Source organism: Ursus americanus, chromosome 21 (genome assembly GCF_024610735.1).
Source record: "Ursus americanus isolate L20-20 chromosome 21, mUrsAme1.1.p, whole genome shotgun sequence".
Lineage (NCBI taxonomy): Eukaryota > Metazoa > Chordata > Mammalia > Carnivora > Ursidae > Ursus > Ursus americanus.
In genome coordinates this window covers 22,008,692-22,024,413 of record NC_142147.1, presented here as the reverse complement: position 1 = coordinate 22,024,413, position 15,722 = coordinate 22,008,692, and the positions used below count along the sequence as shown (strand labels likewise).

Here is a 15,722-nt window from a genome sequence, read left to right as displayed (position 1 = left end):
GTGCAGATCCAGACGGAGAAGGAAGCATCCTCTCGCCGGCTCTTATTGGTTTACCTGCGGAGGCGGGCCTTTGACGGACAGAGTAATTGACCAATGGCTGAGGAGGACGAGAGGGTAGGCAGGGCGGGAGGGACAGAATCCGGTTCCTCCCCACCCATCCCCACCAGTCTCCTGGGCTCTAATGGTGAGTGGGCTGAGCGCCCGGCTGGCAACTCCACCACGTGACCTTCCACACTCACACCACAAACCCCGCAGCCTCCTCAGTTCCTTACTGTTGTTAATAATACCTCACGGCTCCTCTCCATTGCTTTGCCGACCGGTCCAGACCCCTTTCCTAGGCGCCACAGCCTTATATTCAACCACTTGGACACCTCCTTCTGGAGGCCCTATGTAAGCCTCTCACACATCTTGCAGGGGACTCATTTTCCTGCCAAACCTGCTCTTCCTCTGCTACCCTAACCCAGTAATGGGCCCACCATCTTCCTGTATAGCCTAAACCAGAAGCCTGGGAGTCTTTTTTTCCTTCTTCTTTTTTCTTTTTTTTTAAGATTTGTTTATCTTTATTTGAGAGAGAGAAGCGGAGGGAGAGGGGAGGAAAAGAATCCCGAGCCGACTCCCGCTGAGCTCGGAGACCCAACTGGGGACTGGATCTCAGGACACTGAGATCATGACCTGAGCCCAAACCCAGACTTGGAGGCTTAACTGAGGAGCCACCCGGGTGCCCCTGGAAGCCTGGGAGTCTCGACTACTCCCTCTTTCCACCCCCTCGCCTGTCAGTTATCTAATCCTGTTCATCTTATCTCCCAAGTATCTCTCCAATCCAGGCATTTGTCTCAGCGACTTCACTGCCCTATTCATCCTCTCATCTGGTCTCCCTGCCTTCAACTTCCAATTTAGCAGCTCTTCCTCTACAGAATAGTCAGTGACCCTTCTAAAACTGAAATTCCTGCTCTAAAGTCTTCATTGGTTCCCCCAGGGACCAATTACATTGGTCTTCGAAAGACAATTACATTGGTCTGGTCACTGACAGTTTCCAGAAATGGTTAGTGGTTGGTAGGCTGAGAAAGGCTGAGGACCAAGACACCAGATAATCCCTCAGTCCCTCGCCTTGTGGGATTCTAGTTATCCCCTGCTTGCTTACTAATGGCTTTACTCAAACTCTTCTACTAACTGTGGTAAGGCAAGTGCAGTCCTTCCCTGGAGGCAGAGAAAACTAGGAGATGACCAGAAAGGCCACTTAGAGAGCCCTGGGAATGTGGTCTTCAGGAAGGAAGACATGCCAGCTTACCTGGAGAGACTGGCCAGCCCACCTGGACCCAAGGATGTGCCTGCCGTCAAACTGCTCCTGTCAGACTTGCTCCTGATATGACATTTATACTGCCACTCACCCTTGGCCCTTTCCGGAAGTTTTACCAGTAAGTCCGAATTTGCAATATCTCTCTTCCTGGATATTGAGAAGGCTGTTTCAGACTGAAATGAAAAATAACTCTAAGGCATTCTAAAGAAATGGGTGCAATTTTATTTTTATTTTTCATGTAGATAATTCATTTGGGGTGACAAAGGGTGACATAGCTTAATTACTCCATTTGTAGGCATTTATGGGTGCCTGAGGTGACTGCTGGAGACACACAGCTGGCCGCCCCCACCACACTTTCCTGAGAAAAATTACATCACTCTGCTAACTCTGAAACCACAGAGTTTTTCTAAGTTACCACACACACAACAATTCCAAAGTAAAACTGTACCCTTGATAATTTTGTGTACACTGGAACTTTCATTTAAAGGCTATAGCTAGCTCAGTCACTGACATATGATGGCCAGCCCAAGAACTCCAGCCAGTCTCCCAGTGCTTCTTTGTTTCAAGGTCTTATAAGAAGAAAAATGAAAGAAAAGGACTTATCTCTCCTTGAAAAAGGAAAAGCAGCAGATCAGCTGTCATTTTCTGAGGAAATGTAAGAATATTCAGCCTCAGCCAGAACCGAGCAAATGAATTAAAATGAGATACTGGTTTTTGTCAATCAACCTGACGAACATTAAAACATGATTGGTACTTCATATTGGTGAGTAGGCACTGCCGTCTAGGCTACCCAACGGACTGACCTTTGATCCACTTACTCACTTCTTTCAATTCATCCTAAAGAGACAGTCAGAGGTCCAGGTGGCTGGGTGGCTCAGTCGGTTAAGCGTCTGACTCTTGGTTTCTGCTCAGATCATGATCTCAGGGTAGTGAGATTGAGCCCCACCTTGGTCTCCACACTCAGTGCTCAGCGTGGAGTCGGCTTGAGATTCTTTCCCTCTCCACTCTCTCCCTCTACTCTCCCCACATTTGCTTGCATGTTCTCTATGAAATAAATAAATAAATAAATAAATAAAATCTTTTTTAAAAAAAGAGACAAAGGTAAACATTATGAATTTTCTACGGTAAACATATGTATATATCACTGCATCTGGAAAAAGAAGGAGGAGGAGGAGGGGGAGGAGAAGGAGAAGGAGCAACAGCAGCAGCAGCAGCAGCAGCAGAAAAACTGTATTTTAAAAAACAGCCTGACCTGGGTAGGGAGTTAGATCCCTTGGATGAGTCTGGAAAAATTCCCTGATTTTCTGGCTACACAGACAAGAGCTTCTATGGAATGTTAGGAAAGCTAGATCTGAGGATGATGTTGTGTCGGGGGAACTCAGATGGTACAGCCAGTTTTTTTTCCAACTGCCAAAATTATAATATCTAGGCCTGATATCTGGGAAAGTCTGTAAAAACCTCAGGTATCTTTCTTCTTTGCCAGCAAGCAGGTGTGCTTATCCGTGGAGTGGTTCGGAGCATCAGCGCTCCTCAACACATCTGAATAAATCCAGAAAAGCCTTCCTACTGATCTGAGCACATCTGTGCTCTCAGACATTTGTCGCCCAGACTGGTGCCATCCCAAATCAAGTAATTCAGCTTCACCACCTTTGCCCAAGCAGGTGGCTTTTCCTGGTTTCATTTTCTCCCAAACTATACACATGGACACATGTGTGCATGCATGCACACTCACACACACCCCCCACAGGGCCCCGTCTCCTTCAGAGGGAATGGTTAACAGTCCCTACAGAGCAGCAAACTGAAGGACATATTTAGCAAGTCTTGGGGATGCTAGTGACAAAGGCTTGGGAATTTTTTAAAAATACAAGTCTTGTCTCAGCCCTCTTTTCAAACCCGCTCTGAAGTAACAGAGCTTGCCAGGTTATCAGGAAGGCTCAAAGTCATTGTGGTAAGCTTCTAGCTCATAGAGCCAAAGCTAAAGATTGCCCTTCACTGGAGGCAGATGCACAGACCCCTTGGGGGAAACTCAACTGGTGTTTCTGTGTCTTGAAGGCTCTTCCAAACACAGATCAATCTCTTTCACCTGCTTGGTGGATCAGCTGCACCCAAGGCTGTGATGACCTAGGCCAGAGGTCATCTCCTGTGACCCCCAAGCAATCAGTCCCTTGACCACCACCATCCCACAGCCATCTCGACTCAGACTTACTCACTGGCAGGCCCAGAAATTTCCATCATCCTGGAGTCCTACACCTGAGGCCTAGCTCTTGCATCTATTTGCTGTGTGGTCCTGGGCCGTTCACTTCCTCTCTCTAAGCCTCTGTGGAACTACTTGCTTGAAAGGGGCAGTTTTGTGGGCCTGGTAGTTGTCACTGGCACTTCAAGTTGCCAATGAGTCATGTCCTTTCTTGAAAGTAAATGTGGGCAAAATAACTGCTCTAGGGGTTTGGTATGGGTAAGAGGAAGCAAGAGGAAGTTGGAAGACAGCCCTGGAGCCCCTCAGAAGCGCCTGCTTTCTCGTGCTTTCTGTTGCAGCTGCAGGGTGTGGAGTAGGCTCGATCAGCAAGCAGTGGCACTGTGGCATGACCTGTGCTGCCCTGTGAAATTCTCCAAGAAACTAAGGGTGCCCAGCAGCCGCTCTGTGCCACTCCTGTGGAGCTCCCACCCCAAGCACCTGGAGCACCCCTTTCAGGCCCAGGAGCAATTCCTTGAGGGACACAGTGAGCTAGGCTTAGGGTTGGGGGGCGCAGTACCACCTGAGCAGGGGTTCCCGGCATCTAACAGGACCCAAGCGTGGGGCTGAAAAGGCCAGGAAGGAGCTATTAGCTAGGACAGAGCCGACCATCAGATGAAAAACCAGATTACAATGTGTGTGTGTGTGTGGGGTGATAGCAACAATTATTTATTTATGCATTTTTTTAAAAAGATTTTATTTATTTATTTGACAGAGAGAGAGAGACAGCCAGCGAGAGAGGGAACACAAGCAGGGGGAGTGGGAGAGGAAGAAGCAGGCTCCCAGCTGAGGAGCCTGATGTGGGGCTCGATCCCAGAACGCCAGGATCACGCCATGAGCCGAAGGCAGACGCTTAAGGACTGAACCACCCAGGCGCCCCTATTTACGCATTTTTTTCCTACTTCTCTTCTTCCCTTTGTGCATGCCTCTTTGCGTGCAGAGAAAAGTTGAGAAGCAGGCCATGTGCCAAAACAGTTAACAATGCTTATCTCTGGGTCATGAAACTTTCACATTCTTTCCTTTTCCGTTTGTTTCTTTATACACTTCCCCCCCCCTTTTTTAACATGCAGCATGTATTTAATAATCAGGAAAATCCCCAATAATGTCTGTCCTACACACTTACATGTAGGAGTGGGAAAGGAGAAGGCCCAGTGGGCTGTCTTGGGGCAAGGGAGGCAGCTTCAGAGAGGGGTGGGGACCAGAGGGCTATTTTATATAGGGAAATCGGGGAAGGCTCCTCTGATAAGATAGGCTTTGGAGAGAGATCTGAAGGAGGTTAGAGAGGGAGCCTGGCCTATCTGCCAGAGAGCATTCCATGAAGAGAAAACAGCTAGGACAAAGGTCTTGGGCTTGAACTTTATGGCCAGGCCTACCTGCCCCTGCTTCAGCCCTTGGGCCAGGGCTGGAAAGAACAGGAGAAAGCATCTCATCCATGCTTTCTGAAAGTGTGCTCCGTGGAGCACCATCCCAGAAAAGTTCCAAGAGAAAAGAGTCCCATCTCTACTACCCACCCCTGGAAGAGATTCACAATGAACAGCGACTTAGTCAAGGCACTGAGAAATCTAAGCAATAAAAGGAATTCATCCAACTTTATTGCAGCAATTCCAAATATTTCACCTTGAACCTCCTTTTTGCTATAAAATCTAATCACATCTGGGAGAACCCATGTACTTCATGAGATGCCCATATATCCATTCTCTGAAGTGCAACATAAAGTCCAGAGACCTGAACTGACTCCCCCAGGTTTCCAGAGGTCCCACTTTTATGCTTGTGGCTAAGAAGAGTCCAAGCCCTACTCTCTGGACTCACAGCCAAGCCACTCTTCCAGAAACATTTTATCCACATTCAATAGCCTAAGGGGCCAGTTTCAGCTTCTCTGAAGCCAGAGGAAGAATTCCCCTGAGGGAACACAGTTACTCTCTCACAATACTGTCTTTTTATTTAGACTACCTTTTTTTTTTTAAAGTAAGGTGTAGGCCCAATGTGGGGCTTGAACTCACAACCCCAAGATCAAGAGTCACATGCTCTACTGACTGAGCCAGCCAGGCGCCCCTTATTTAGGCATCTTTAGGTAAAGACTAATTTAAATTGGACCTTCATCTCCATGGGTGCTGACAATGTATGTGTCTTTTCTGAGCCTGGTCTCTTAGTGGGCATGCAGGGCTAGTGCATTGCAAACACACTCATGGAAAAGCAAATATACTTTAATCAGCCAATAGCAACAATCAAAACCTCCACTTTAACACCCTACTTCTTGGAGAAGGCTGAGAATCCACAGACTGGGTATTTTTTCTTCTCTGCCTAAGGACCAGGGTGGCATTGTGGCCTCAGGGCTCATTTATGAAGTTTTTGAGCATTTTTTATGCCTGCTTTTCCAAAAGGCAAGAGCCTCCCCTAGCACAGGGTGCCCTGTGGTTTCAGAGGCTGGGGTGTGGGTCAGGCAGACATAAGAACCCCAGCACTGTCGTCGACTGGATACATGACTTGGGCAAGGGACCTCAGTCAAGTTTAGAGTCTCCGTATCATCATCTGCTGACCGGGAGCAGTCATCCCATGTATGTTGTAGGGTCATATCCCTCCTCCTAGCTGTATAGTGACCATGGAATGGGGGCAGAAAGGAGTATGTGGGGGTGTTGAAGCAGAGCTGTCCTCCTTTCCTTGGCTCTGGAGCTATTTCTGTCTGAATAACTAGGACCCATCACTGTAATCAGGGCACCCCCATCCCCAGGCTATGCTGGAGACTGGGTCAAATTTAATTCAGCTTTTTTTTCACGCTTACCTTCAGTGTCATGTAACCACCTCCAGGGCAAAGTCCCTGCTGTTCCCCTGCCTAGAATGCCCTCCTCTATCCTCTGTACCTTTGGTGAACAGTGAGGCTATTGCCTCAGGCCTTCACATGCCCTTTTCCCAATAGTCTAGTGGTGCTTGGTGGCACTGACCAATTGCCTGCTCCATCCAGGCCTGGAGCCCCTGAACAGCAGAGGAAGCAAGAGCTTAGGATGCTCAGCAAAGCAGGAGCACAAACAGCAGCAAAAGTACTTTAAATATTTTAACAGGTAGTAGCCCCCTCCTAAACCTCCCCCCCCGCCCCCCACAAGTTTCTTTTCTGGCATAGCTAGCTAGGCTGGGCCCCTGCTGCTGGATATTGACTAGGATGGACCAGAGACCAAGCTACAGCCTCACACGTGGCCACAAGGGGGCGTAAACACACTGCAGGAAGCACCTGAACCTCTTGCTTCCCTGAGCTGGTGCAGGGAGTGTGTGTGCGTGCGTGCGTGTGTGTGTGTGTGTGTGTGTGTGTGTGTGTGTGTGTGTGTGTGTGTGTCTGTGTCTGTCTGTCTGTCTGTGTCTGTATGCATGCATATGCATCCCTCTACAATGCTTGTACCAGGAGCTGACACTGTCATCAGTGGGGAGGCTGACTAGTGCCTTTCAAGGCACCTAGAGAGTGGTGGCACAGGCTTAGCTCAGAGGTAGGTCAATCCTGGCCCCAGCTCCAACTATGTCACCTGGAGCAAGTGTTTTAATCAATCTGATCCTCAGTATCTCATCTGCAAAATGGGAATAAGAATGGTACCCACCTCGAAAGGTCCTGGGTCAGTTAATGAAATGAGTTAATTAAATGAGTCAATTCAGGAAAAAAAAAAAGTCAATTCATGGATTGTGTTCACTGGTGGGTCACCCCACAGGCCCATGGAGCATGGTCTCAGAGGAGGTCCAAAGGAAGGTACCTTAAAATAATTTGTTAGTTAATATTTTATTAAAACAAAAGTATGATGAGAGAAATCAGAATTATGTTTACCTTCTTTATAGTTACCTATCACTTCAGTAACATCTTGCACTGTTTTTATATTTAATTACCTATATGAGGATCCCATAATCCTTTCAGTATGTGGCTTAGGTGGGTTTTCAGCTCATGGAGGCCCCCGCAGGGGCTGCGGCTGATGGGGCCCCCTATGTCTTAGGAGGTGCAGTCCCTGGGGCCCAGAGCAGTTGAGCAGATAACCATGCAGGGCCCAGGAAAGTGTAGGTCCCGGTGGCATCCTCCGAGGGAGGAGGGGGGGCGATAGTCAGCAAAGTTCACACGGGGTCTGCAACCCTCCATCCCTAGAGACCAGCCTGCTGGCTATGGAGAGGCCCTACCTTAGAACCCCCCATTGGTGCTCTCACCTGGGCCCCACCTCCTTCAGGCCATGCCTAACCCTCTACCCTGTTTCCTACTCAGGTGCCTCTCCCTGTGGTTCTTTGACCTCCAGATGGCCTCCTCTTTTGTCCCCTAGACTTGTGGGTCCACCTCAGAGAGCATTTAGGGCATCTGGGGGGCACCTGTCACATGGTTGGGCAGATTCCAGGCATTCGGGGTTGTTAGAGGTGCTAGAAGTCCCACAGGGCAGTTTCACACAGCAAAGACTTGTCTGAGTCCTGCCCTACCTTCCAGTGTCTCACCTGGATGTTCAGACAGGGGAAAAATCAGTTTATCTTCATTGGAGCCTACAACCTTTTTCCTTTTTTCCAATTATTTTTTTAAATTGCAGTATAGTTGATATGCGATGTTACATTAGCTTTAAGTGTCCAGCAGAGTGGACAAATTCCTACATTACGCTATGCTTACCATAAGAGTAGACCCATCTGTCATCATATTATACTATTACATATCATATCACACTACAATACCATTGACCATATTCCCTATATTCTTTTTTTTTTATTAATAATGATTTTTTATTATATTATGTTAGTCACCATACAGTACATCCCCGGTTTTCGATGTAAGGCTCGATGATTCATTAGTTGTGTATAACACCCAGTGCACCATGCAATACGTGCCCTCCTTACTACCCATCACCGGTCTATCCCATTCCCCCACCCCCCTCCCCTCTGTAGCCCTCAGTTTGTTTCTCATAGTCCCTATTCTCTCATGTTTCATTCCCCCTTCTGATTACCCCCCCTTTCTTTATCCCTTTCTTCCCCTACTGATCATTCTAGTTCTTATGTTCCATAGATGAGAGAAATCATATGATAGTTGTCTTTCTCTGCTTGACTTATTTCACTAAGCATTATCTCCTCCAGTGCCGTCCATGTTGTAGCAAATGTTGAGAACTCATTCTTTCTGATTGCTGAGTAATATTCCATTGTATATATGGACCACAACTTCTTAATCCAGTCATCTGTTGCAGGGCATCTCGGCTCCTTCCACGATTTAGCTATTGTCATATTCCCTATATTCTGTTTTATCCCCGTGACTTATTCACTCCGTATGACCTGGTTCCATTTTATTTGGAAACACAGAGTGATGATTGCACAGTTTTTTTTTTAAAGATTTTTATTTATTTATTTGACAGAGATAGAGACAGCCAGCGAGAGAGGGAACACAAGCAGGGGAGTGGGAGAGGAAGAAGCAGGCTCATAGCGGAGGAGCCTGATGTGGGGCTCGATCCCATAACGCCGGGATCACGCCCTGAGCCGAAGGCAGACGCTTAACTGCTGTGCCACCCAGGCGTCCCTGCACAGTTTTAATATATAATGAATTATTGTATTTTATGTTACTTGGAATTTTGCCAATTATGCCTAATTTGTGCATTGTTTTTTTTTTAAGATTTTATTTATTTATTAGACAGAGAGAGAGACAGCCAGCGAGAGAGGGAACACAAGCAGGGGGAGTGGGAGAGGAAGAAGCATGCTTCCAGCAGAGGAACCTGATGTGGGGCTCGATCCCAGAACACCAGGATCACGCCCTGAGCCGAAGGCAGACGCTTAACGACTGAGCCATCCAGGCGCCCCTAATTTGTGCATTGTTCTGTTCATAATCTTGAGAGACAAAATTTCACTTCCTATGAGTTAAAATATGATGACTTATAAAATATTGTATAGTGGATAAATGCATTTTTCAAATCAATGAGTAGATGGGATATTTTCATGTCTGTTCTAAAAAGTACAGGAGTTGTTCACCATCTAGGAAAATCACACCGTGATGGCTACAATACTCATGTCCTTCTGCTTGGAATGAATTTGTAGATGCCATGTTACAAGGCTTCTGTATATGGGCACAAGCCTCAAAAGACCTCATCACATCCTTGTGAGCTAGCATTTACATTCTGATACATGCATTACTTTATTGAAAATTATGTTATTTGTATAAATAAACATGTAATATAAAGGGCTGCTCTTTATATTACAACTAAGGCATTTAAGTGATTTTTTGAAATCAGGCATGTAGGTAAATTGTATTTTCTTTGCTTTTCATTGAAGGCTTATTTATTTGCATTTATTATTATATTATATTATGTTATATTATATTATATTATTATATTGCATTTATTATTATAAAAAGTAGGCTCTAAAAAAAAGTCGGCTCTGGGAATCTCAGAAACATAGTATGAGCCAAAAAGCCAGAAACTAGGAAGGTTTCTGAAATGAATGATTTCATTTGAAGTTCAAAACCAGACAAATGTAATTTATGCTATTGGAGGTCAAGATGGTGATTACTTTTGGGAGGTAGGAACTTGATGAAGACATGGGTGTTTTGGGAGTGCTGGAAACATACTTTTGCTGATCTGGATGCTGGTTCCATAGGTGTGTTCAGACTATGAAAAGCAAATAACCCGAGTCTCCTTGAGGAAACATCTGACAAACCCAACTGAGGGACATCCTGCTACTAACTGGCCTGTACTCTCTGACCATTTCAGTGTCATGAAAGGCAAAGACAGGGGAGGGGGGTGGGGGAATGGGATAGGCCGGTGATGGGTAGTAAGGAGGGCACATACTGCATGGTGCACTGGGTGTTATACACAACTAATGAATCATCGAGCCTTACATCGAAAACCGGGGATGTACTGTATGGTGACTAACATAATATAATAAAAAATCATTATAAAAAAAAAAAAGAAAGGCAAAGACAGATGGAGGAAATGTCTAGGGAAGAGAACACTAAGGGGACTGGACAACTGAATGCAGTACATGATCTAGGACATGGTCTGGGAGTTTTTGTCATTGTTGTTACAAAAGACATTGGGACAACTGGCAAAATATGAATAAGGCATGTTGATGAGATAATAGGAATGTAACAATGTTAATTTCCTGTTTTTGATTCTTATACTGTGGTTACATAACAGAATGCCCTCATTTTTAGGAAATGCACTGGAAAAATGTATACATATGGAGAGAGAGGAAGAGAGAGAGAAAGCAAATGTGACAAAATGGGGGGTCTGGTGACCACTCTACAGTATATTCACTGTATTATTTTTTTTAACTTTTCTAAAGTCTGCTAAAATAAAAAGGTTTTGGGGTAAGGGTTTCTGGGTCTGCTAGCAGATCCCTAAACATTGGCCATTCCTATCTCTGTTCCCATGGCTGCAACCCCAGTTTTCCTGGGTGTCAGTGTGGAGAGGGGCAGAAAAAGAATAATCCCAAGCCTGACATTTCTTGACATGGCCAAGTCTTGTGGGCCACAGGCACTGAGGTTCCATCTCTAGGGATCTCAGCTTACGGTATGGGCTTAGGAAAGTTGGCTGAGGTTGGTGGCTTGCCTGCTGCCAGACACCTGACTTTCTTCCCTCATCATGACCTCTGATCTCAGAGGGCACTGAGATTGAGACAGGCGCCCCAAAGACTGTAGAGCTGGCTCCTGCTGCCCTGATCTGAGCCCCCAGGAGTTGCTGGAGCCACCACTGGCACCAGCTAAAGTAGCCCGGTTGATGCAGGGCTCCCCCACCCCCAACCTGGGGTCATAGGGCCCATGTGAGCAGCTCTGCACCTAGTAGACCCAAGCTGCAACAGGGGGGAGGAGCTCCCCTCCACGTCCCCTCTACTGCCCCCAGAAACCACAGGCTTCTAGATTTAGTGCTGGGGCCAGGGCTTCAAAGGCTTGGCTGCCCCCAAAACATCTTTTCAGCTCACCTGCCTCTGCCTGAAATTAAACCATTAGAGTTCTGCTGTCCTAGGAGAGAAATCATTTCCAAGCACTGACTTCTAAAGTACAGATGTCGTTGTTGTATGGGTCATAGTTCATGGACTTGGGTATGTGAAACACACAGAATGTCTTTACTTCCTGTAAACCATTTCAATCCAGCTCTGAGCCCCCATTACCCGGGCTGGCTGGAAATTCAGCTCAGGTAATGTCCTGTCACACTGATGGGCAAAGGTCTGGGGGGCTTGGGAGACTCTTCCGGTTCATCTGTCCCTGACGGTTTGGGCCCAGCACCTTGGTCCCTTGTAGTTTAGGGGCACAGGGGGTGACCCACATCCTGAGATCCAGAGCTGTAATCTGGCCCCCAGTTCGGCCACAGCTTGGCTCTATTTCTGGGAAATCTGCTTTCTCTCCTCCCTCAAGTCCTACCTTAGACTCCTCGGCCCTCCCACTGACACATTGTACAGATGTGGAACCAAGATGCAGAGAAGAGCTCACAGGACAGACTGAAAAGGAAATGATTAAACCATTCCCCCAGAGGGTGTTACTGCCTCCCAGAGGCACCTGCATTTCATCAGGCGACCATGTCAACTGAGCACTGAAGCTCAAATGGCAAGATGCCGGGCTCCATGACAGGCAAGCACGGAGTTATTCTGTGTAGGGGTCTTTCTGCTGTGTACTCTCCCAAGGAATGAAGAGCCTTGGACCAAGAGTGATAAATCCTAGCTCTCCCACCAACTCACTTCGGCAGACTCCGTTCTGTCTTTGGGCCTCAGTTGTTCTACCTGTATGGCTGGTGGGGTCAGAACAGGAATTCTTTTGGTGTGGATACTCTGGGATTCCCTGGGCTGCTTATTGATTCCTACTGTGGCTTCCTCGGGCTGAAGAAATTCCAAACTCTACTCTTGAATACTCGGGAGCGGTAGCAGCAGCAGCAGCAAGGACCTGCTTCCCAGTTCCCTGGGGAGGCCTGGGTAACTGGAGAGACAGGACAGTGTGCCCTCTGGAGACACCATGCCCAGAGCAACCGAGGAGTTGCCACTCACAGCAGGAGCTGAGAGAGGAGGAAGAGCTCTTTCCTGAAAACCTGAGGGACCCCTGGGAGCCCAGGTGACCCTATAGCCCTGTGTTCCCGTACCTTTCCTGCAATGCCTGGCCCAAGAGAGCAACTCAGTGGGACTAAAGAGCCACCTGCTCACCCTCCCATGCCTCTGAAGACAAAAACATTTGAATTGCAGCTGAAGGGATTTAGATTAGACTCACATACTGCCAAGCCAAGAACTGCCAGGGCCCAGGCGTGAGTCCATTCTGCAGGGCCGAGGAGGGGCAGCAGGAGGGCCTGATGAATTGTACCTGCCAGAATTTGCACTTGAGCCTGTGTTGGAAGGTGGAGTCAGGCCAAATGATGCCTAGTGCTTTCTGAGCCTCAGAGAAAGTCCTCTTCTTCCAATCTGGGAGGCCCTCAGCTCTTGCTCCAGATCTCCAGCAGCTCCTCACGCCACCTGGATATAAAGGTAGACTTTTCCCTGGCGTTTGAGGCCTCCAGAGTCTGGGGAGCCCTGTGTCTCCAGCCACACATCTCCTCTTTGTTGATGCATGCTGGGTGATAGCCAGGCTTTCCTCTCGGTCTGGTAAATATTCACTGCTGCTGAGGCTTCTGTGCCTCTGCTGGGGTGCCAACTATTTAGACTTTGGACCCCTCTTCCAGGAAGCCCTCTCAGACTAATCAAGTCTCCTCAACCAAGCCAGGACCCTTCTCGGGGACACTACCACCTTCCCCCACTCTTGATGGTCTCTTGCAGTCAGTTCCTTGCTGAGGGTCTTGGCCTTTCTCCCGGAAGAACAGCAAAGGTCCTGCAGAGTGACCTGGGGCAGGGCCAGCTAGGGTGAAGGTTTCCTGGAGGTGCAAGGCCCTGACAGAGGGAGCCAATTTGGCATCAAATGTTCTGAAATTGCCCTTTTGGAGGACAGAGGCTTGGAGCAGATCTGACTCATTCCTGCCACCACCTTGCCTGGCTACCAGCCCAGCCAGAGGGCCTATTTGGACACCTTGCTAGCAGATGGCCCTGCGAAGGGAAACATCCGTTTTGGGCTATGTTATCCAATATGGTAGCCACTGGCCACATGTGCTCTTAGGCACTTGAAATGCAGCTACTATGAATCAAGATATACTATAAGTGTAATTTACACACTGGATTTTAAAAACGTAGCATAAAATACAATGTAAAATGTCTTGTTAATTTTTTTACACGGATGACATGTTGAAATGATAATTACTTTGGACATAATTAAGTTAAATAAAATATATTATTCAAATTAAATACACTTACTTCTTTTTATTATTTACTAATATTTCTTCTCTTTCTTTTTTTAAGTTTATTTACTTAAATCTCTATGCCCAACATGGGGCTTGAACTCACAACCCCTACATCAAGAGTCATATGCTCTACTGACTGAGCCACCTGAGCGCCCCCTCTTTTACCTTTTAAAATAGAGCTACGAGAAAATTTTGAATTACATATGTGACTCACGTTATACCATTTCCGTTTTACAGAGGAGAACACAAGCTTCTGAGGACTTGAGTGACATGTGGTGCAACACCCAGGTGTGAGGGCCCCGGTGCATCCGCCCTAAGTTTGTGAGCAGAAAAGGCTCCGAAAGGGATGCATGCCTCAGGCCCTGCCTCTGGCTGCAGGACAAATACCAGAACCTTCCAAGCTCCAGAATCACATTTCCCACTTCTCTCAGAATTGTGACCAACCAGCAGTTGATTCTGCCTTCGAGGGTGAGTTCAGAGTTGATGTTGTGACCCATGGACATGGGGGGCTCCCAAGGTGTCCCAGCTGGGCAGATGCTGTTGTCTGACCCCATCCTCAGGCCAGCCCTAGCTGCAGTCAAAGCCTCCATCCTGCTCCAGGACCTCTCAGCTTGGATATCAGTGAGGCACCCTCCCAGACATCAACTCTGACAGCGGTGCTCTTGGCTTACCTGGCAACCTTCATCTCAGACCCATTTCTGTCCATATCCCCAACCTTTGCTCAGGCCATAGGCCACTCTCCTTTCGGATGAGCACTTTAGCAGATGGGCGTCCCTGGCTAGCCCTATGGGGACCCCTCAGGCCTCTGCAGAGGTAGCAGCTGTAGAGGTAACTACAAGGTTGGGAGCAGGTCCTCTGCAGACGGAACTCAAGGGGGCCAGGTCTTTACAGCCAGCCCATCTCCTGAGGCCCGGAGAAGAGATGCTCTGAGACTCAGGGCCTGGCTCCTCCAGGTTGGAGGGAAGATTATGCCCCTAGCCTGGGCACATATTCAGCATGCTGTGGCCACTGGTCTGGGCCACCAGCCCAGATCTTTTCGAGGGCCATCCTGGCTGCCAGGGGGTAGCTCTCTGGGATCTTGGGAATAAACAGAGCCCATCTTGTCTTGAGTGCTCCAAATGTGCCCTGCATCAGGCCCAGGAGGCAGTCTTGCTCTGGGTAACGATTTGGGTCACAGTCCTTGGTCCCTTGAGGTCACAGTCCTTGGTCCCTTGAGGCCAGGATTGGTGGAGCATTTGGGATCCTGCTGGGGCATCCCATTCAAATGTAAAAGGGTCAAATCTTGGGCTGTGATTATAAGGAGGCCATTTTTGATTTAAAAATAGTTTTAAATTAAAAAAAAAACGAATTAAGGGGAAGGATTTAATGGGTGAGGATTCTTGGCAGGCTTGGGATAATTACTATAAAACCAGCTCCCATTTCTCAAGTCCTCTGTGGTGTCAAGCCGGTCGTGCCACCATCCCGGGGAGGGGCTGGCCAAGGTTCCTGGCATGGCCAAAGGCGTCGGCCTGTTGTTCCAGCTCCACGCGGCCGCAGCCATGCCTTCCCCTCCCTCCCTCCCTTGGACCCAGTTGCTCTGGCATAGAGCAGGAGAGTTACGGGATAGGTCCAGGTTCAAATCCCACTCTACCACTTGCCTACTTACCTTCCCTCAGCCTAATCATCCTCGTCTGTAAAATGGGGGTGAATCCTAAGGAGATCCTAAGGAGAGAGTCAGACATCTCCCCCTGGCCCTTGGCCCGCCTTCAGAGGCAGCTTTCCTAACTCTACACTCTGGGTGTTCTCTCGTCTTTAGGCTTGCACACCTGCTTCCCCTTGACTTCAAACTTGCTGGCCCCTTCTCTCTGCCTTGGAATACTGGCTGGAATTTCATTTTCTTCACCAGATGAGGTAGGCCTCTGCTCCCATGGCCCCTGCCCTGCCCTCTATATAACCCTCACCCGCTCAGTTCCCTTGTCCCTCCCCGCATACT

General features: G+C 47.9%; 1 long non-coding RNA gene across 1 annotated transcript; it reads left to right on the top strand.

The window, feature by feature from the left end:
• Positions 1 to 12,023: 12,023 nt before the first annotated feature.
• Positions 12,024 to 15,642, top strand: LOC123803476 (uncharacterized). Its single transcript, XR_006782895.1, has 3 exons — positions 12,024 to 12,947; positions 13,988 to 14,218; positions 15,546 to 15,642. It is a non-coding gene; the product is annotated as an uncharacterized LOC123803476 (long non-coding RNA).
• The last annotated feature ends 80 nt before the right edge of the window (positions 15,643 to 15,722 follow it).